Source organism: Rattus rattus, chromosome 4 (assembly GCF_011064425.1).
Source record: "Rattus rattus isolate New Zealand chromosome 4, Rrattus_CSIRO_v1, whole genome shotgun sequence".
Lineage (NCBI taxonomy): Eukaryota > Metazoa > Chordata > Mammalia > Rodentia > Muridae > Rattus > Rattus rattus.
The window spans coordinates 154,624,575-154,636,698 of record NC_046157.1 but is presented as its reverse complement, the minus strand read 5'-3'; the positions used below and the strand labels follow the sequence as shown (position 1 = coordinate 154,636,698).

Here is a 12,124-nt window from a genome sequence, read left to right as displayed (position 1 = left end):
TCTTTATTATTTTTTACTTGTCCCTTGTTCAAACTTGTACTGTGCTTATCTTCAAAATTTTAATAGATTGTTTTTTATCGTGTCAGGCTTAAAAAAAATCAGCTTCCAAAATAGTTGATTTCTGCTTGAGTTTATTATAGAAGTTTTAATAATTTACAAATAGTGCATTCAATACGTTAGTTGCAAAAATGTGAGTAAAATGTAACCCAGACACCACTGTTAGTTTCTTAGAAACATTATATTAGTCTGTGATTTAAGTTTTTATGTACATAGTGTTTCAGGTCACATAAAAGGCTTTTAATATGAACTATATATGCTATTTCTCTTGATAATTTCCTGTAGGCTAAGATGAGTAGAAATGTCTTAGTGTGTGGTAAAGTGAAGAGTCATTTTACAGTTGGGGTCCCTTCCTGTGTGTCAGCAATGGAATTGCTCCTGGGTTGTTTGCTGTTAGTTACCAACACCTCTAGTACTGAGTATGTCACGGCTGAGGGGAAGGTTTTTCAATACCTGTCAATCACTCGGAAACCAATGAGCTAAATGTTAAAGAAGTTGTGGAATCACAGAGAACCTTGATGGTTTATCAGGGCTAGAGAAAAGTTTCACTGAACATGAGACGGGAGCATATGTTCTTTCTGAGTGAAACGGTAACACAACAACATCCTGCTAACCAAAACAAGACAAGTCTTAGCAACAGGAGTTAGTCATTTCTCTAAGAACTCAAGGGTATTTCTTCCAGGTCTTGTGAGCTTTGTCGCTTTAAAACTTTTTTATTTCCTGTTACTTATTTTCTCATCACAATACTTTTTTTTTTTTAAAGAGTAACGCCACAAAATCTACGCATTCCCTGGAGCACATTTTGTAGTTTTTATTGAAACTGGAGACTTTAAAAATATGATTCCATTTTGATGTTCCTGGAGATGTCTCACTTATCCCAACCCAAGGTTCAAAGTATTCTTCTTGCAAGTATGTTTTTATTGTATAGAATCTTATATTTTGCCATGTTTACATCTTGCTTAATGGTCAACTTCCCTTGTATTAAATATACCCCCATTCCCCAATTCATAGTTCTTACCCCACCAAAGAACAAAATTTCAAGGAGCACATGTAGGAGGATCGTCAGATCAGAATGCATATGGTTTGAAGGACACAGAAAAGTCTACATAGCTGCTCGTGTATCAGTAAAGGTCTATGTTTTTATATTACATTTATTTGTTTGCCTGTGTGTGGACACATGTGTACCTGGGTATGCACGAGGAAGTCAGAGGACAGCATGTGAGAGTTGACTCTTTCTTTCAAACTTTTGGGGTCCTAGGAATCCAACTCTTGATTGTCACCTTCTAGGTAAGCACCTTTACCTATTAAACCACCTCATTGGTCCTTAGTAGAGGGGTTTTGTTTGTTCGTTCATTTAGTTTTCTATCTTGTAACGATCAGTTAACAACTAAGAACATTAAAAACATTTAGTTTATGCAAAAATCTTGAATATGCAAATATCATGGACACATCTGATAGAGAGAGTGTAGACTCATGATGCCATGTTATTCAAAATAGTCTTATTGTTCTTTTATTTTTAGGTGTCATACTTCTATTTTTAAGCAGAATCCAAATGCAGTTAGCATTACATTTAGTTGTTAGATTCTAGCATATGGGAAAGTGATTGTATGCACTTACATATGTCTTGATGGTAATTACCCAGGAACTCACTGCAGAGCAAGACCATAGCTTCCTTACCTGGTTTTCCTGTCATAGATGCCTCAGTGTTCTGGAGCCCAACTTATGCAAAGAAGTGAATAAGTGATGTTCAACGTCTATGAAGGTTTAAAGGCAAGTCTCATTCTCTGGGCATATAATCTCTTTTTAAAATAAACTAAACAGTGATCATGGAATATATGGTAAAGTCATATACTGTACTGATGATGGAAATAGAAAGGACATGTTCTAGAAAATGGGTTTTTTATCTCAGCAGCCTATGATGACCTAGGAACGTTGACCTTAGCTTGGTTTTTAGAAGGTTACAGCTGACCATGTGACTCTGGAGCCATGGCCAGCTCTTGGGCTCTCATTTCCAACCACCTACAGGTGTTTGCCCATGGTCACAAGGCTGAGGACAAGGAAAATGGTCTGTAAGAAGGTGAACGAATGTGTCCTGTTTGTGTTAGAGTTGTCCATGAGGTGTCCATACCCAGGCAAGCTGGAAAATGGGGAGCTGATAGCATCGTCTCTGTAAATAAAAGGCAGCTTGTTATTACAGGCGCCAATTAGCAGGGTGAAGAAGGATTGCTAGCTTCAGAAGCGTGTTGCATTTTGAAAAAGTTTGGTAAATGGGACGTGGGAAAAAGGACGTTGTGCCTCTGCATATTGGAAAATATTTTTATTTGGGTGGAGTTGTAGATGGTTCTTCTCTCTGTGCACTCTGCATGACAGTTGGCTCGAAGCTGAAAGGCTTTCTGTAGGGAAGTGAAAATCCCATACATTCAAACGACTTGGAGCATATTTACTTGGAGTTATATTTTATCCTTTGCAGCAGTGAGGCATTCCAACCAGACACTGTGTATATTTTCCCAGAGTCGTGATGGTCTTTAATCTTAACACAGCAACAGATCAGAGGATTTATTTCCCCCAGTAGAATCTCCTGCACGTTAGAACCGTGTTGTTTTCCTGCATCCCACTTAGAGAAGCACTTTGTCTTAGGAAGTGGAGCTAGCATTGAGCATGACTTAGCGGGAGGCGGGATGTCTTGATGAACTATAGCGCTTGGAAGAAAGTGGCTTTTGCTCAGGGCTCACACAAATCATAAGGGGAATATGATCCTTCATACCTAATTGATAAAAGATTTCTCAGCACACCCTTTGAATTACTGACCCCAGAAATAAATGCTCTTAGTGTTGTAAGAACATAAAATCAGGGATGAAGTAGAATGGTTCTTTGGGACTTTAAGATACAATACAATTAATACAGTACCATAAATACAGATAAATACAATTTAAGAGCAAAACCAGCATTTGCCAGTCTTGCTTGCTTTTCTAAGCTGCATTGCCCCACATAGGAACTTATTTACCATGGCTAATATTCTTTCATCTTATAAGTACATTTTGGGGTGTGTTTAAAGACAGGCAAGTTTAGCAGTATAAAGCCAACAAGGGCTCATAAAGCTCAAATCTTGATTTAAACTCTCCGAGGTGATGTTTTATTCATGTCAAATTAGGTATCATTTTCAAACTTTGCATTCTGATGAGATTTCTAAATTTAAATACCTAACTTAAAATTTTAAAAAAACTATTAAAGGTCTCCATATTTTGCCGCCTTTTTAAAGCCGATTATGGTGAAATGAATATATCTACCTTGTCTAACTCTGCCTTAGTCTGTTTCTTGGTGTCATTGAAAGAAGACCCGAGACTGAGAGATACACAACAGCAGTTGTGTTCTGCTCCGTTCTGGAGGTTGTAACTGTAGCAGCCGGCAACAGCTGTTGTGCAGGGTTATTCAACTTTATCTCATGAAGGAGAAGAATAAAGATAAGAGAGTGTGTAAAAAAAAATTGGAAGAACAGGGTGGGGGATGTGTGCTTCTGTCCCCACCTTCTGTTCCAGTCCTGAGAGACCTACAAGTCATGGATTCCAAAAAGACATTTACCCCTCTCATGAGTTTGTGTACCCCTGATACTAGGGATCAAATCCGAGGGCCAACTCTCAGTGTGATTCTTAGAGGAGAATAATTGCATCCAAACTGTACAACTTGTCTGAGCTTTCACAAAGCTGAGGTCAGGAGTTCAAATCTTCAGACCCCATGTAAATCTGGCTTTGTAGTACAAGGGTCTATGGTCTCAATGTTCCTTTGGGAAAATGGAGGTGGAGGCAGGAGATTCCCTAGAAGGAACTAACAACCACACACATGCATACTCTCCCCTATCCCTGTAAACAAGTACATGTCATAAGAACCTGAGTTCAATGGTTGAATAAGAATATAGAGAAAGCAGATAAGTCTAAATGGATGGTATACATGAGTACAATAACATACCTGATTAATTATGGTTACAGAAGGGTCCTCTCAGCTCTATGTGTTAGAGCTTCAAAGCCCAGAGGGTGTAGTTCAGGATTGGTTTGGTGAGCTATGCCCTTGGGTGCATCATCTCATGGCCCAGATAATGATGGCATGTGTGTGTTTGGAGCAAAATGGTTCTTTCTCCAGACAAACGCACACAATAGACAAATGGAGTCCCATAGTCCTTTTGAAGGCCTGACTCTACTACCCAAGGTCTTCCCAGCAGTTCCTATTCCTATACATCACAAGGAAGCCCCCTCCCGGGAAGTCACACCTTTATGTGTGGATGTTTCAGGGTACTCATTTGTGCCCCAACATTAGACTTGAGGATTAGACTTGAGACCCACTGAGGCAGGAGTAGTTTCATTTTTTGAGTAGTAATTCCTGAGTTGGCACTATAAGGCCTGTCTTCAAATACATGAGATTGCAACATAATTTTCGTTCCCCAAGTGGTCTTGCTCCGTCTCCTCCCCTCTTTAAAGTTTAAGGTGATGATGGACTGATCCAATGAGTGACTCTCTTGACTCTGTATTTTATAGAGAATCTTTCCATATTCAGTGGGAGAAATTCAGCATTCATAGTCTGTATGTTTATCTTATCATATTTTCAGAGGCAACCATGGCACCAAGTGAGGCTAGGAGTTTCAGTGTCTGGGTTATTGTCCACACTTGTAGGTAGATTCATGTGTCATCCCTGCAGCCTCTTAAAAGCCTCTTAAGCCAGTTGTCAGATAATGTCTGCAAAGTCCCATCTAGACCCAAAAGAAAAATATGGTTATCACACAGTTTTCTAGAGCAGGAAACTCAGGCCAAAGGGAATCCCTTCTGCCTTCTACCTAGGTCAGAGCCTGGCTTAGAGCATTCAAAACTCTGTCCAACTTACAGACCCCCAGGAGCCATTCTGCCAAGTGGTTAAATTCACTTCCCTTTGGTTTTATAATTGCCATCCTCTAATTTATTTCCTTTGAGAAAGGGCTTATCTCACCATCAACTCATTAGCGACTTAATACGGGTTAAGCTGATTACAGGCAAGGCAAGCAGGGATGTTCCCACTGCAGGGCAATCAGAGTAATACTGCCTTAGGAGAATATTTCTCTTGGCTCTATGATTTTAGCAGATCCTTTTGGGTTTAGTACACACAGGTAGAGTGCGTCCTCTTATCCTGCTTCTGGGATACAAGAATCCCTTTGGGTTTCATAGAAGAAAAGATAGAAACCAGGCAGCATGAAGACACATGTTCAAGGATACAGGAAACACATTGTTTCTACATTCCTGTTTGGTTTTCCACTTCTTACTTGATTGAAACGCTTTAAGAGTCCATCTGAAAGGAAATATGAGGAACGTTACTGACGGGTGCAGAGATTAGCTGGGAAAGGGAGACTAAATCAGAAATAAGAAAGATTCCCAACGACTACCCAGGGAGGAAGGAAGGAATTTGAAACCTATCCCAACCCAATCCCTTCCTTTTAGACTGTCTCCAAGAGGCTAAAACATCTGGTGAAGCACGTCAAAGAGCCAATCAATCATCGCAGTGTTTGGTCTCTAGGATGCCAGACATCTGGAATAACTATGTTTCTCTTTTCTTTAATTAAATCAACTGGATATTTTGGTTTTCCACAAAATCAGCTTCTGCCTGTATCATACGCATCAGGCTCCTTTTGCAACCTTATAATTCTGTTTAGACATGTTTTCGTTTAGGTCGTAATCTCTCTTACTATAACTGCAGATTTAAAATGGATGGCATATCACACAACGATGCCTATGGAAGTATTAACTAATAATTCAGAGGAACCAACTTGACTGCCATTTTTTCCCCTCAAGGTATTCTGAATAGCGCCTCTTAGCAAATGGACATGGAAAGGGTTACAGGACAATGTCAAATAATGACAGAGCTAGCTCAGTGGAGATGAAAGCATACTCTTTGACAGAAAGACAGCTGGCACCAACAATAATTTTAACTGTGTGTAACAGGAACACACAATTTATATAATTTATGCATTCCTAGGTTTTTTAGTCCATAGGAATTTGGTCTGGTTTTAGGCTATTTTCAAATCTCCTTTGCATTCCTATCTGGAAGGGCTGCTGGGCAACTTAATGACCGAAGGGAGTTACAAAGAGACAAAGAGAAACCACGAACACAGACTGGTTTAATGGAATATCATACTTACCAGGAGAGAAATCAAGCCTCAGAATAGACAAAACAATGTTTATCACTCTAAATATATGACAGAGAACAACTCGAGAATGTTGGGCTGACATCTCATGTCTCATACCTTCCTCTTTAATGATGCCCACATGGGACGTTCTTGGCTGACAAGAACTGCTTTTTTAGGGAGATTCTGTTTTTTGCTTTGGTTTTTTAAGGAAATGGAAGCAGAAACGACTATATGCAGCTGGAGGTTATTTTGTAAGACAGATGAATTATGATTTTAGAATCTTTGTTATAACCACTTGAGGCGAATGAGCCAAATATTTTACATTCATCCTGTGAAACCTTGGCTACACATGTCCAAGCATAATGGCTAAACACAGTTTTACCAAAGGGAGCTTCCATTTCTGCGAAAGGCCTATGTAGACTCAGCCAGCCCAGTCGCTAAAATAAACATCAAATTCCACTTTGATAGTGGCTCACTAGATGGACAGACTTTGTTTCCTTGTCGGTTGGCTTTGCAAGTGTTTTCTGCTTAAGCTGTGTTCTGTCAGAAGAACCCATGTATACCCATGGACACAGTTTTACACTTATTGTCTCCACAAGCTTGGGAGGTAGGCACTGTTATCAACTTCGATGAACAGAGACAAGAGTAGAAGCCTAGGGAGATGAAGCAACTTTATGAAGGTTAGATAATTTAATTTGGGGACTGAGTATTTCTTTTTAAAATACATGCTTGTCTATAAATGCATGCTTTTGTCTACATTAAGAGAACACTTTAAATAGAAAAGGTTACTCTAAATATTCAGATAATGGGTTACTTTTCCAGGGTATGGAGTAAAATGTACATAGGTATAGAACATATCTATAAATACACTCATGTTTTAGACCACAGACCAATATGTAACACATTAATTTGGAACTTCCTCTTCTTTCTGTAAGCTTAACTGGCAACTTCTCAAATGTCGCACTGAATCTTACTCAAGGAATCCGCTGACATTTTCCCATAAAGGACTAGTTGATAGAGGTTTATGATTTGTGGGCTGTCTGCCTATCAAAAATTATGGGATGCTTAGAAATCATAAACAAACGTGTGTGTATGTGTGGGTGTGTGTGTGTGTGGGTGTGTGTGTGTGCACGCATGTGTCTGTGTGTCTGCGTACATGTGTGTGTGTATACACACCACTTGTTTTAGTACATTCGTTTATCAGTGAAACACTTCGGCTACTGTGAACAGTGCTTCCAGTGTCTCTCTCATTTCCTCAGCATGTGTACTTGGTGGGATTGTCAGATGTCCCAGCAGCTCTGCTTTTGTCCTTTTGAGGGTCTTCTGTACTATTTCTCAAAAAGGCTGAGTCAACTCAGGCTAATAATAGTATGCGAGGGTTTAGAAAGAGAGCTGGTCGAAGCTGCTTAAGTGTTACCTTAAATCTGACCATATGTAGTGTTTCTCAGTCTTCCTGATGCTGTGACCCTTTAATACAGTTCCTCATGTTGTGGTGACCCCCAACCATGTCATTTTATTGCTGCTTTATAACTGTACTTTTGCTACTGTTATGAATCATAATGTAAATATCTAATATGCAGAATGGCTGATATGCAACTCCCAAAGGGATCGTGACCCACAGATTGAAAATAGCTTCTGTGGCACAGATAGGGAAATGACTGCTTTCCTTTAACCATTTTATCCCAGCCAGGACGTTGAATTGCAAAGGCAGATTCATTTCCAATGGACTTCAGAGAATATGTGCACAGGGTCTCACCCTTTCAATTAGCATTGCTTGTGAGAAAGCAACACAAGGTCTGTGGCCCCAAATCTCATCTCATTTAAACTACATTAGGGGATAGAGGGGTGTTAGGGTCAACACTATGGATACCTGAAAACCCGAACGGGATGGAAATCCTTAGAAACCTTGCAAGAAATCTTTTTGAATTGAGAAAAAAACAAAAAAACAAAAAAACAAAAAAACAAAAAAACACCACTTTGTGATATCGTGAGAAACTCAAAACTGTAAGAAGAAAATAAAAGGATTGTTTCTGTAACATTATTTTAGCAAAGCTTGCTGGGAAATCCAGAAGCATGAGATGAGTGTGAATAGCATGCTTGTGTCTCGGTGTAAAATCTTGAGCAGTAGGAGAGATAACTAAGTCATCAATGTAGATTTCACTGTGTATGAATGTGAGACGGCATTCTCAGGGGCGATGTTGAAAGGCTGTGGACTGGCAGACATGGTAAAAGCCTTAAGGGCTCTTCAGCATGGCTGAGAGGTAGGGGAAGTAAAATCTGCCCGAGCAGGTACTGAGAGATTGCTGCACTGGGAGAGAGGAGGCCTGTGCCCTCCTTTCTTAAGGCTACAGCCAAAAGCAACAGTGAGATACTCAAGGGCATGGCTAAGAGTGAGGGAGCAGGCTACTGTGGAAATGTCTGGATCAGACTTCCCTGCTAAGCCCTGAGGAACACAGGCACGTAGGGCCAAGGGTTCTTTGGTGTAAGGTACTTTTGACATAGCCCCTACTTCATGAAGCCAGGTGCCATTTTAGAGAAGAGCCAGGGATTTGCAAGTTAAAAAGTGTTTAGTTCCAAGGCCATTCTAAGTAACTGCTCTAAACCAAGTTTGTTGGCACAGTCACCTCGGTGCCTTCATGGCTCAGATAGACCGTCGTGCATGATCAAACGGCAAATCACACTGCGTTTCTCAATTACAGAGCAATCCGCAAGCACATTTGTGTATGCTCTATGTAAACCGGGGCGGTACACAGAGATCTTATTATGCAAAATGAGTTCATATGCGGCACATTACAGAGGAGATGATTCATGTCCTGGTCTATTGGCTTCCAGATGTTCACACGACCTCTTGTGTTTTCACCTTTCACTTCTGCACTTTTCCAGGAAGCTTTGTACTTATTCGGCTAATCTTGAAGAAGCACAGGGACATTCTGCTGGCTACCCCCCGAGTCATCATTTCATTCTGTTTTGGAAAGTCTAGCTGCTAATGTAAGCTTAGTGATGGGACCATTTCAGCATCGTGGGATAAAGTGTTTTGTGTACCAGACGTTGTACTCCAGTTGGACTTGGTTCCTACCTGGGTTGCTAGTTTAACTCATTTTTGTCTTCCTTCTTTCCCTTAGCATGTCTTGCCTGGCAGGGAACACAGGCTCCTTTTCCCCTCATAGAGCTTATGCCTTACACTCTCAGCTACAAGAACATGGTGACAAGAATGGGACATTTTCATGCTGGCTCTATGGACTATTCTGGAAATTAGAGGTGGTGCTGAATGCTTAGGAAAAATGAGATGAGCTAGTTGGGCTGAGATTTTAGCATTTCTGGGAGACAGAGACTTTCTAAGTCAGCCTGAAGGATGGGAAAAGAACACTCACTGGACTCATCCAACTTTCTCTACACTCGACTTCATGCAAGACATTCTTACATAAAGGCCCACGTTGTACAATGACAGTGAACTGGCAGGGCAGCCAGGAGCAGCATAAACCTCGCCCTTAATTTGGAAAAACAAGAGATTTTCTCCCTTGTTGTTAGTTTGTGTTGTCCTCTTTGAATATAGTGGGAAAAAATGTGTTTATGCTCATCAGGGAGATGAACTCCAAGTATATTGAGTATCCAGGAAATGAAGGCAGCATGTGAGACCTAAGCTTGCGTTTGTCTTTCTTTCCAACCCTGGCTATTTTCGCACAGCTGGCCACCCAAGCTCATCAATTTTGGAGGCCCACCCAGGGGATATTGGTGTCAGCAAGGAAAGATATAATTGCAGTTAGGTGTAAACATGAGAATTTGTGTTCGAAGTGCTAAGTAGCAGTAAATTGTTCCTCAAATATTTGCCTGTAATATGTAATGAATTTTGTAACAATGCTCTTGAATTTTTTGTGCTCCTGGAAATATTGGGATTTCAATTCATGAATAAAAGTTTAAGTGTTACTCATATTTATATTTAACAGGGTGAAATATAGCAAATAGCTTAATCTTTTCAGGCTGCTGTTGCATGATACCATAGGGAATTAAGCTTGCAAATAGCAATTTAATTTCTGGGAGGTCAAGATAGGAAAAAAAAAAGATTCTTGAAGATAGGTATTTCTATCTTCTTCTGCTTTCCCTTCATACATCACTGTTTTTTTCTTTTTTTTTTTTTTTGGAGCTGGGGGACCGAACCCAGGGGCTTCGCTTGCTGGGCAGCTACCACTGAACCTAAATCCCCAACCCCGATCACTGTTTTTTGATGTGTCCTCTCATGGGAAAAAGGATGAGAGAGTCCCCTTATAGGGTCACTAATTCCATTCATCAGAACTCTACTATCATGATTTAATCACATTCTGAGAGCTCCACCTACATATGCTACTTCACTTGGGATTAAGCTTTAGCATATAAATTTAGAGGGCTACATGAGGAAGAAACATGATTTAATCATCTTCTAAGAGCCCCACCTATGGCTCTCTGCTCCTCCCTGATCCAGAGACAGCCACATCTTCTCGTGCAGTGTCAGCCTCGTCTCTTAGAGAAGATGGTGAAGGTTGGTGTGAACGGATTTGGCCGTATTGGGCGCCTGGTTACCAGGGCTGCCTTCTCTGCATTTGGCCAAGTGGACATTGTCGCCATCAACGACCCCTTCATTAACCTCAACTACATGGTCTACATGTTCCAGTATGACTCTACCCATGGCAAATTCAATGGCACAGTCAAGGCTGAGAATAGAAAGCTTGTCATCAATGGGAAGCCCATCACCATTTTCTAGGAACGAGATCACGCTAACATCAAATGGGGTGACGCTGGTGTTGAGTATGTTGTGGAGTTTACTGACCTCTTCACTACCATGGAGAAGGCTGTGACCCACTTGAAGGGTGGGGCTAAAAATGTCATCAACTTTGCCCCTTTGGCCAATGCCCCCATGTTTGTGATGGGTGTGAACCATGAGAAATATGACAACTCCCTCAAGATTGTCAGCAATGTATTCTGCACCACCAACTGCTTAGCCTCCCTGGCCAAGGTCATCCATGACAACTTTGGCATCGTGGAAGGGCTCATGACCACAGTCCATGCCATCACTGCCACTCAGAAGACTGCAGATGGCCCCTCTGGAAAGCTGTGGTGTTATGGTCATGGGGCAGCCCAGAACATCATCCCTGCATCCACTGGTGCTGCCAAGGCTGTGGGCAAAGTCATCCCAGAGCTGAACGGGAAGCTTACTGGCATGGCCTTCCATGTTCCTACCCCCAATGTATCCATTGTGGATCTGACATGCCACCTGGAGAAACCTGCCAAATATGACATCAGGAAGGTGGTGAAGCAGGTATTCAAAGGCCACTAAAGGGCATCCTGGGCTACACTGAGGACCAGGTTGTCTCCTGTGACTTCAACAGCAACTCCCACTCTTCCACCTTTGATGCTGGGGCTGGCATTGCTCTCAATGACAACTTTGTAAAGCTCATTTCCTGGTATGACAATGAATACAGCTACAGCAACAGGGTGGTGGACCTAATGGCCTACATGGCCTCCAAGGAGTAAGAAACCCTTGACCACCCAGCCCAGCCCAGCAAGGATCTGAGAGCAAGAGAGAGGCCCTCAGTTGCTGAGGAGTCCCCATCCCAACTCAGCCCCCAACACTGAGCATCTCCCTCTCAATTCCATCCCAGACCCCCCATAATAACAGGAGGGACCCTTCTCTCTTGAATACCATCAATAAAGTTCACACACCACCCTTCTGCCCCCAAAAAAAAGAGCCCTACCTAAGTACGATATTTTACTTGGGATTAAGTTTTAGCATATGAATTTGGGGGATTCCAAAAGGAAGAAGCTTGTTAAGTTGTCCAGAACAAGAGAGGAAGTTGTGATTTCTGGTCACTTGTTGAACTCTTTAACCTTAGCATGCAGAGCTGGGAAAGGCCTACCATATGACCTTCCAAAGAATCTGAGTGGTGGTAGGCG

The 12,124-nt window shown here is 41.4% G+C and overlaps 1 pseudogene; it reads left to right on the top strand.

Annotated features, from left to right (window-relative positions):
• Nucleotides 1-10,649: 10,649 nt before the first annotated feature.
• Nucleotides 10,650-11,704, top strand: LOC116898242 (annotated as a pseudogene).
• Nucleotides 11,705-12,124: the final 420 nt, after the last annotated feature.